We start from the raw sequence: 11201 nt of genomic DNA, 5'->3' as shown, positions 1-11201 counted from the left end.
CTTCCTCATATTATTCCATGGATTTGAAAAGGAGAAAACATTGAAACAAATTATTCTAAAAAGCCAGTAACACACTGGTACCAAAACATAACACACACACACACACACACACACACACACACATCCAGGAAAGAAGGCTTCAGAACAACATCACTTCAGACCAATATAAATGCAAGATTCCTTAATAAAACATTGGCACACGCATTCAAGGGCAGATAAGAAGGTAGTGCACCATGATCAGGTGGGTTTCCTCACAGGGTTGGGAGACCAATAATGTAATTTTCATATGTGACTCACCACATAAATAGAATTGAGGACAAGGATCACACCCTCACATCAAAGGATGCAGAAAAAGCATTGGACCAAGTCCAGCACTCAATCATGTGTAAGGACTGGAGAATCAAGGGGCATGGGAACCTGACCTAAACCTCATGAAGACTATAAATGACAAACCCAAGGCCACCACCATCTGAATGGAGATAACAATTCCTCTCGGCTCTGGACAGAACAACACTGTCCACTCTCCCACTCTGATTCCCTGGGGTCCTGTACTGCACACTTTGATGCAGGAGCATTTTCACATGAACAACATGCAGAACAGCTTTATTGAGGCTGAAGTGACTTCCCTGTGGTCACCAGGGACAGAGGCTGAGGAAGCTCCGAGGACCCTGGTGAGTCTTTTCCATCATCTCAAGGAATGGTCTACATTGGGATTCCATGATTAGGGTCAAAATTGAGATTCTCTCTATAGCAAAAAGGAGTCAGTCTGGATTGGTGCCCTGGACACCTGGTGAACCTCAGGCTCATGGTCCTCCTGGATCCCAAGGAGTCCCTGAGACTCAGCACTGGTCCTCTAGCACTTTTACTCCTTGTTAATGGAAGGAGTGGGCCTGAGGATCAGGCAAGGATTTTGCATGGAGACAGGCAGCCAGGCTGGGTCACGAAAGCAGCTAAGCCCTAGTGAGTGACAGGGGGCCCCTGACTAGCCCATTCAGTAAGCCCTGTCCTAACCAAAGACTGACCACCTCTGACCTGGCACCTAAGAACAGGAGCCCGAGTGCTCAGGTCCTGCCTGAGACTGTAGGTGGCCCTGCACCTGAATTGTCCACAGCAGTCCTGGGAGGGGCAGAGGGGAGACCTGAAGGGCATCCAGGGAGGGAGTGTGATGAGACTGTACCAGGAGCTGCTGAGAGGGTGACTCAGATGTCCTCCACTGCTGCCCTGCTGGACTGTGGCACACAAAACAGCCACCACCATGACCAGCACAGGGGAAAGACAGGAGAACAAAGGAAGCCTAGGACTTATAACAGGGGTGGAACACCTTGCTTCTTGAGATACCAGGATACCAGCTATGCCCCCTTCTCCCTCTCAGGAGAAGTTGAGGCCACTCTTTCTAAATAAACCCTGCTTTATAAACTTGCCTCGGTGTTTTTCTCTAACGTTCAAACCTCAACATGTGGGAAAGCAGGACTCCTCACCAATAATCAGCAGAATCATATTTGGAGGTTACACCGAGATCTACAGTGAGGTAAGTTCTCCTCCATACACCCCACATCTTTTTGAGGTGCATCTTCCTGTCTCTTTCATTTTGGAGGATGATGGGCACTCATTGTCTATTTAAATGCAGTTAATGCAGCCACTACTCTTCAAGACTCAGGTGAAAGTTTTCCTGGCCTAGGCAGCTCTCAATCTCCTGTTCAATAGAGAGCAGGCATGTTGGGTTCTGCTGAAGCTGCTTCCTAATCTTCTGTCCAGGCCAGAGAGCAATTGGCGTGAGTACACAGTGTCCCTAGTCCTGATCAGCCTTGGATGCATGGAGGTGGAGGAAGGAGTATGGAACAACTGTGGAATTTCTGGCTTGGGCTACACTCAGGCAAAAATCCTAAGGTTTCTTCTCTTGAACATTCTCCCAACAACCCTAAGGGGAATCTAGGGTGATCTGTAGATGAATGGCACAGAGGGAGATCCCCAATTATATTTGCCTATGTGTGGGCCACCCAACACTCCCAATCCAGCATCTATTCCCTCCTGGATGCTCCCTTCCTTCGCCAGTCAGAAACACTAGCAATTCAGGTTGTAGGACTGAGAGAAAGATGTGGGGTGATTACTAAGAAGGTGGCCAGGTTCCCCTCATGCACATAGGTAACTTTCACTAGTCTCTTTTAAAATTTCAGCATTACCATTCTGATGCTTAAAATGTGCTGTGTTCTCTTTAAGCTGCTACAGGGAGGCATTCTTTAAACCAAACCCTCTTGTAAACTTCTCAGGAAAAGAGTGTTTGGTTAACAACCAAGAGATGTTCCCTTTACCCTCAGGAGATTCCTTTAGTCTACAGGACAGCAGTTAGGCACAAGAGGTTAACACACATACAATTATGCTCTTTTTCATAATCAAGAGTTATAGTGGCAGGGAGGAGAGCAGTAATGCACTTAAGTCTGAATCCTCCCAGGGTCTCTGACATATGGGAAAATGGGACCTTAGCACTTTGTCAAAGGAGGCCAGAAATAACTTTGGCAAAGCCAGGTGATGAGAGATGGGTTTTCTGGAAGGTAATGAAGCTCAGGTTTAGGGAAATGTTTCTAGTATATCGGATAAAGAGGTTTGTCTGATGAGGGAGATAACTTAAATTTCCATCACTTAGGTGGGAACTTCTCTCTGAAGTCAGTGTGTAGATTGACCACTGGTCGACATCCTGGGAAATTACAAATGATCAGGAAAGTAGCACATTTCCGTGTGTTGTCAGCCTGACCTCAATTTCTCCCAGGAGAGAAGGCCTCAAGGAATCACCTACTGAGGAAGAGAAATCAAGGGGATGACACCCCACCACTTAAAAAATAAGAACAAATTCAGGGAGATTTTCAGAGGATCTAAATAAACATATTGAGATGTTTCAAAACTTATGCCAGGTACTTGACCTCACTTGAAAAAGTCCAGGTGCCTGAACATGACATGTTGGTCAGCTCAGGACACGTGGTCCACCCATCACACAACACTCTCCCTCCTGGGAGGAGTGCCCTCCTGATCCCTCCTGCTGGCTCTGCTGGGTCTGCAGGGTGAGCATGCTGCCCACAGCCACCCTCTGGGTGAGGACAGACAAGTGCTCCTGTGTCAGCCATGGCCATGTGCTTCTTGTCTCAGCCCCTCCCTCTCTGACCTTGCTCACCAGCACAGCCACTGTCCAGCTCTGCCCCTGTGAGGCCAGCTTCTTACATGGACAGGAGAATGAGGCCAGGAAGAGGCTGTCCTTCAGGCCTGGCCTTTTCTCCTAACACTGTAACCTAACTTGGGTTCCTCAGCTGTGCACCCCTGTGGCAAGTGCCTGAGGCCATCAACACATGAAGAGGAGTTTTCCTTTGGCTCATGACTTCCAGTGCTCTAGTCCATGAAGAGCGGAGTCCACTGCATTTACACCTTTCCCCACTGTGGGGACAGCCACTCACCTAGTTTGAAGGACTCCAAATGGAGGGAAGCAGAGATGGGTTCTGAGAGTCCCCTTGCAGGGCATATCCACAGTGATTTACAGATATTCCATGAGTCCCCATGTCCTAAGGGATCCCCACTCCCCAACAGCCCATGGGGCTGAAGAACAACCTTAGCAGATGAATTTTTAAGGACAATTATGCACAATAGTCATTCTATCCCTGGACACATAGTTTCACTTGCATCTCATAATGCAGACACATTCAGTCCTCATCCTTGAGTCCCTGAAGGCACAAATACTTCATCTTAGCTCAGAAGCGAAGTCCACAGACTCCAAAAGATTCAGGGAAACCCTACTGTGTGCCTTGAAATCAATGAAGGCTTCCATACTCCCAAGTTATACTGGAGGGCACTTGGCAGCCCCATCAAACAGTGCAGCTGGACATACCCCCTGGCCTCCTGCTTAGTGATCCTGGCCTGCAGCTTCCTGACAAGTGTTGCTCACTGATGGCTCCTCTGATCCAGGGGTCTCCACAGAAGACCTGGCTTCATCTCACAGCCCCATCATCACCTGCCAGGGCTGTCAGCAGGGACTCTGACCCCCGACCCCCATCTGACCTCCCAGCCCTTCCTTTAAAGTATTCATGTAAGCCTCCCTGACCCTGTAGCTCTCACAGTCTGCCCCCTGCAAAGCCAGCATGGTGTTGCTGAGGACAACGCCACCCTCAGCAGGGAGCAGGTCCTGGCATCCTTTGAACCAGGGCTGGGAACCTCTGAGCCCCTTGCTGGCTGAACAGGGGAAACCATGCCCTGGGGAGTCCTGGGTCAGGAGCCCAGAGCTCTCTCCCACAGGCCCTGCCCTGGAAGGTCTTTCAGGTCTTCATCTCTGCCTCTGAGCTGGGGAAGCTGGGCCTTGTTGATCCCTGGGATCCTGAAACACCCTCCATCCTCTGGGTGCAAAGCCCTGGGCTGCTCCCAGTGGAGCTGCTGGCCTCCCCCTCCTGGCCACAGCTCCTGGGCAGCACCACAAGTGTGCTGCTCTCCTGGCCAAAGTGCAAAGCCCCAGCTCTGCCTGCACTGCCCCTCTCTGCCCCTCCCTGTCCTGCACATGGTCTGACATCAGTCAGGGGGTCACACGCCAGGGCCTCACCTGTGCCCTTGAGATTGTCCAGCCCACAGTCTGCTGCAGCCTGAGTGAGCCCAGCTCCCACCAAGTGTTGTGTCATTTACAAAAGAGGTTCTGAGGATGGTACCTGGTGTGTGCACCTGGGAGCTGGAGGAGAAACAGGGCAACAGTCATGTACATAGTGAGAGCAAAGCCCAAATATGCAACTTGCTCTTGCCAGATATGATCCATTGGACACCTTGAACCACCACACCTGCTTCTGTGTGATTGTAGAATTGCATCATAGATTTAACTCTGATCCCTCTGTTATGGTTATGTGCATGTGTATAACAAGTTAATGGATGATAAATGTAAAACAGAAAAAATAAACAAAAGAAATTTTACTTTTCTGAGTGCTATTGGTATACCTATCTGCCCCATGACACTCACCTGTATTTTCAATGCTCCTCTAGGAGGCCTCCACCCAGAGCTGCTATATAGCAGAAGGACATGCAAATAGGTCCTCCCTCTGCTCATGAAAACCAGCCCACCTGACCCTGCAGCTCTGCACAGGAGCCCAGCCCTGGACTCCCAGCTCAGCCCACTCAGTGATCAGGACTGAACACAGCTGCTCACCATGGAGAGTGTGCTCAGCTGGGTTTTCCTGGTGGCTGTTTCCAAAGGTAATGAATGGAGAACCAGAGATCCTGAGTGTGTGAGTGGACAGGAGTGAGAGGAAGAGTGGATGAGTGCCAGTGTCCTGACCAGGCTGCCTCTGTGTTTGCAGGTGTCCAGTGTGAGGTGCAGCTGGTGGAGTCTGGGGCAGGCCTGGTGCAACCTGGGGGTCCCTGTGAGTCTCCCTTCAGCTTTTACATTCACCTTCAGTGACTACTGGATGCACTGGGTCACCAGCTCTAGGAAGGGGCTGGAGAGGATCTCAAATGTTACTAGTAGTAGTGGTGGTAGCATCTATAACCCAGATACCATAAAGGGTCGATTTACCATCTCCAGATGACAATGCCATTTGTTGTACCTGTAAAGGAGCAGTCTGACAGCAGAGGAAACAGCCACCTCTTTTTTTTAATACTTATTTTTTAGTTGTAACACAATATCTTTGTTTTATTTGTTTATTATTATGTGATGTTGAGGATCCAACCCGGGCTGTAAACATGCTAGGCAAATGCTCTACTGCTGAGCCACAACCTCAGCTCAAGACCACCTCTTAATGAGCCAGAAATCTTTGGGGACACCTCAATATGAGCAAGACACAAACCTCTGAAGAGATGCTATGAGCCAGCAGGGGGCGCCCAGCTCACAGTGAGCTCTGGGTCAGCCCAGGAGCAGGTGCAGAGGGACTTTGATGGCTGCTCCCCTGTTGGTTGTGGAGGTTCCTCTCTATCCCAGAGTCCTAGGCAGTAAATTTCTCTATTTCATGGTTTAGTTTTATATCTGAAGATTCTGAATAAGATTTTCACTTTGTTATTTTGGAAAGTGACAGGACATATGGCTGTTCAGAGCCCCAAACCACAGGCTTGGTTTAAAAGCAGGTGCAGAGAGAGGTTGAAGCTGGTTCCATCCACACTGCTGGAGCTTTGTCTTCACCCATAGATCCCCAGTGGATCCTTTTCAGATAGAGATTCCTGGTCCTCTGCTCCACTTTTAAATTGGTATAACCATTGCAACAGAGCAGAGATTCACCCTGTACAAGCACAGGGTGAGGCCACACCTGCTCCCATGAGTGACGTCACAGTAAGCCACATGGTCTCCTGAACCCTCTTCAGAGTTGAGAAAAACACCTGCTGAGAAACACAATCAGTTCCAGAGTGACTTGCTCCTCTGGACTCAGAGTCAGACAATATGGACAGTGGTTTGGGACACAGCTCACTCTAGGACACAGAGAGTTCACAGTTCAGGTACATCACCAGTGGCCACCAAGGGAGGGACTTATTTCATATCCTGATCCTGAAGCCAACCAGTAATCAGAATTTCTTCCATCATCAGGTCACAGAGACTCAGGAGGGCTCCACAGTCCAGCACAGGGCAGTGTGGCCCCCATCACAAGTGTGCACAGGCAGAGCTCATGGAGCCTGATCCCTCCAGAGAGAAGAGCCCTTTAGCAGAAAGAGCAAGAGGAGAAGGTCCCCAGAGTTATGGGGCTCATGTGCCCTGTCCTGCCCTAAGCCCTGTGTTAAGACCTTCCTGCAGAATCAGGAGGGACTTCTCATGGCATTCCACTGTGACGTTCAGTCTGTGGATCATCCACAGACGCAGAAAATTTGAGGGACCCTTTGAGTCCCCCACAGTGATGTGCACAGAGATGTGGGTGGGTGCAGCAGAAGTCAGCTGACCTGGGGGGAGCAGGAGAGAGCTGAGTCAGTGTCAGGGCTCAGCAGGGAAAGCTCCACCTGGATGATTAACATTAGCCAGCACCAGAGGAAGAGGCACCCAGGGGCTTTCTCAGCACCGTGCTAAGAAGTGGGGCCAGACGATGTGGGCTAGGGGTGTGGGCTCAGCAGAATGTCCCAGGTCATAAATGCCCAGGTGATGATGGCTGAATAAAATTAATCCAAACTAACTAGTGAACGTGGCATTGGCTGTCCTCCAATAATTGGAACAGTCTTCCTGTGCAGCATTGAACTTGGCCTTGTCTTCCCTGGGATTTGACACATGATGTGACCTCTGTGTCTGTCCCTGCTCTGCTTAGGCTGCCTGCTGCTGCTAGTCTCAGCTGGGCATGGTACACATTTCTGGACATTCATCTGCTCCTGTATGTCCCCCTGTGACTGGGAAAATACATTCAGGTGGCCTCATGACCACTTGTATTCCTAAGGGCTCAGAAACACCTGGTTGAGCAGGTATTACGTCTTTCATTCTCCCCCCTCTGTGTCACCCATAACATAAATAATTCTTTCCTAAATGGTGGCTGAAGAGTCCCATGGGCTCCTTGTTCTTTCCAGCTGAGGAGTGCATTCACTGCACCTTGGTCAGGTGTTCCTGGAGCAGCTGGGCCTCACAGTCCTGGGGGCTGCATGGTGCTGGGGCCACTCTGGCAGCCTGGACAGCTGAGGGGCTGCTGGCAGAGCAGCAGAGGTGCAGCCCATCTGTCCCCAAGGGCTGCCTGGGGTGGCCCTCCCGCAGGCCCAGGTCAGCAATGCAGCAGGCCCCATGAGTGCAGAGGTGGCTGTCAGATTAGAGGACAGCACAGGGCAGGCAGCACCTGGGGACAAGGGCGAGATGCTCTCAGCACCCAGGGCTGGCTTTGCACCTCCACAGGGACTCTGTGCAGTGGCTGCTCAGGGCCTGCTCAGCTGCCCTGGGGACCTTGTTAGGGGTTAGAGGTTCCTGCAATGCCACCTGGGGTCCTGGGAAACGTGTGTGGCCCTTATAGCTGGCCCTGCTCTCAGCATGCCCTGCCACTCAGGGAGGGCCCAGGGCTCTTCCCTCCTTTGTACAAGTGTGGACTTATGGCCAGCTGTGTCCTGTGTCTGCAGGTGGATGGACAGTTCCTCCCTGACCAGCACACAGCTGGAGAGGGAGGTTCAAGAGAGCAGCCAGCCAGCTGTGTGCTGGTCAGGGAGGAACTGGTGCAGGACAGAGTACTGTGGGTTCCCTGCATGGTTCTGTGCAGTGGAGCGTTTTGTGGGGCCCTGCCTGGTTCTGTGCAGTGGAGCCTGGTGTGGGGCCCAGGCTGGCTCTGCTCTGTCCCCACCACTGCTGGGGCCTGTTTCCCGGAAGTTCCCAAACTGTGCTGAGGGCTGTGGGGCTCAGTGGCTCCATCAGCACAGGTGCCCCCTGTCAGGGGTGAAGGATGATTGACAGCTGCTTGTGTGGCAGGGGCAGAGGCAGCACCTGCACAAGGGGTCCCAACTGAGTGTGGCTTCCGCAGAGGTCCTGCCTGTCACCCATGTGCTCTGTGTGATGGGGGCAGGATGAGCCCTCCCTCCCTCCACAGTGCTCTGTCCTGCACCAGTGGCCATAGACTGACCCAGGCCTATGGGCAGGGAGAAGAGCAGGGGCCTCTGCAGCTCCCTCATCCACTAAGCAGCCTCCAGGGACCTGGCCGTGTAAACTAAAGTGCAAATTTCACATGTGCTAAGTGTGTGGACGTTTTTGGTTCAAGAACACGCAAACACAGAGAAAGCATCCTTTGTAAACATCTAGAAAGTAACTGGATTACAGGTTTACATTTGAAGCACAAGTCCACAGCTTTTCAGATAAAAAGAATAAATTTTTGATGGTTCAGTCTGACAGCGAACTTTAGGGTATATGTCAAGATACAGAGGATGGGTCCCTGAAATTAATGTCTAACCCGCTTGGGCTACTCAGAGGCGAGGGAGAATATGGATACCCTGGTTCTTTTAGTGGGCACTGGGTGCTCCGGTCATGGCCTGTCCACAGCTCTGTGATTCATAGCACCAAGGTGAGCCCAGCCAGTGTGCCTGCTCCCCTGCCATAGGGCTTGTCCCCTTGGTCCTGGCCACAGGCAAGGCTTCTCCTGCAGTCCTGAGCTTCAGGACTTGGAGAGGTTCTTCTGCAGACTCGGATGTTCACCTCACAAGGCAGTATGACTTGTCACAGTGTGCATGACACCAACCACTGCCATGGGAGACCCTCACCTACCACAGGACCATAGTGTTGGCTCTTACTTGCCACAGATGACTAGTTTTATTATGTAGTCACAGCAGCTGTGACTCAGTGTGTCCAGGGGCAGTGGGGGCCTCTGTGGCTGCCCCTACCAAGGTCCAGTGCATGCATAGAGATGGTGTCCATGTGCTTCTCACAGTGACAGGGCCAGAGTCCAAGATCTGTGGGGCATGGCAGCATGACACAGTCCTCAGAAAACACAGAAACCCCAAGGACAGGAAAGGAGCCCTGCAGGAGGGAATCCCTGCAGAGGCCTCCACAAGGTCATCCTCAAAGGACTGAGGCCCTAGGGACACTGCAGTGCCCCCAAGGAGGAGTGCAGAATGCAGCCAAGGACATGGCCAACTCATACTGTGCAGAGTCACTCAGGGGACCTCAGTGTGAGCCAGACACAAACCTCCCTCAGGAGGCACCTGTGGCCAGCAGGGGGCGCTCAGGAGCAAGGAGTTGCTGATTGAGTAGTGGATTTTTTCCAGTTATGGTTTTCATTTTTCTGTAAACGTGACACACTTCCTGAGAAAGGCCTCCACAGTTATACCTCTGGGCCTTCAATAGATGTTTTCAATTTAAAAAATAATGATTAACTGGGATGGATTGAAAAGGGTTGATGGCATAACCTTGAATTCCTTAGTCCTCAAATGAATGTTCAGAGAGAAATACCTTCTAGTCTCATGTCCCTAAATTCTAAATTCATAAAGCTTCCTGAATATACAATATATTTCCTCAAAGAGTAATTTGAAGTCACTAAGGGTGCAATTATTGGCATTACTAACAGGAGTTTAATTGATGGCCCAGAGCATCTGGGCCACTTTGCACAACCACACAGAGACCCACAGTTTCATGTGCAAGCTCCGACTCTCAGGCCCCAGCACCCCAGGAGCTGGCCCAGGAGATCTGGCTGCTGTGGCTGTTGCTGGCTCTATTCTGCAGTGAGCTTCCAGGAGGAACACCTGCTGCCTTTCCCTCAGGCCTGGCCTTCCCTGGAGGACATGTCCACATTCTCTGTCCACAGTCACTACCTGTTCCTGGGTAATTCTTCTCTCATCCAAGACATCAACATGGTCCTGCCCATGACATCTTCCCATCCTCTGTGCCCTGCGTCTGTGTGGACACAGTAGGTGCATTTTGCACGCTCCACATGAGACCACAGGCTTGGCAGACACGGTGCTGGTGATGGACAGCAACAGCCTGGACACACATCGCCCCTCCCTGCACATGAGCCTCTCACACAATCGGTTATTTCAATGGGATCTTTATGTCAATATGAAATGAGCAGATTAAATCCCCTGGAAACTGACCAGGTGGAAGGATTACCAGGACCAGGAATTTGCTGTCATGGTTCACATATGAGGTGGCCCACAAGCTCACGTGTGAGACAAAGAAGAGAGGACTAGATTGCCAGAACTCTAACCTACAGTGGATTAATCCACTAACATGGATTGACTTGCAGCACCTGTAGGTAGGAGTGGTGGGCTGGAATACTTCGATCACTGGGGTGTGTGTGCCTTTGAGGGACACTCTGTGTCCCTGTTAGATGGAGCTCACCTGCTTCCTGGTGGCCATGTCTTGAGCTGGTTTCCTCCTCCACACCCTTCTGCCATGGTGTTCTCCCTCCCTGGCAGGAGCTAAGGACTTGCAATCATGCACTCCAACATCCTAAGTCATGACCCTAAGGAAGCTTTTCCTCTTCTGTATTCTCAGAATTTTGGTTAAGTGCAAAAATGCTGTCAAATACTGATATATTTTAGGAGGTTTTCTTATGGCCACATCATACATACACTCAGTTTCTCTGATTTTCGTGAACACTTTGTGCTGAATGGTGAAAGCAAACTGATGCACTGTCAGGTGAGGTGTTGAAGACCCCACACCTGGCACAGGTGACGTGGGGAAGACTGTCACATCAGGGCTCCAGGATCCCGAGGTCAGGAGGTAGAATCATCTTAGGATGCCTCCTAGTCAGATGCCTGGAAGAACAGCTTTCTAATCAGATGATTTGTTAGGACTTGGAAACTTCACCCAGGGGCTCCACTGG

This window comes from Marmota monax, unplaced genomic scaffold, assembly GCF_021218885.2.
Source record: "Marmota monax isolate L192 unplaced genomic scaffold, Marmota_monax_Labrador192_F-V1.1 WCK01_AAM20220418_F8-fsc00395, whole genome shotgun sequence".
NCBI lineage: Eukaryota > Metazoa > Chordata > Mammalia > Rodentia > Sciuridae > Marmota > Marmota monax.
The sequence above is the reverse complement of the archived record's forward strand: the minus strand, read 5'-3'. Positions refer to the sequence as shown.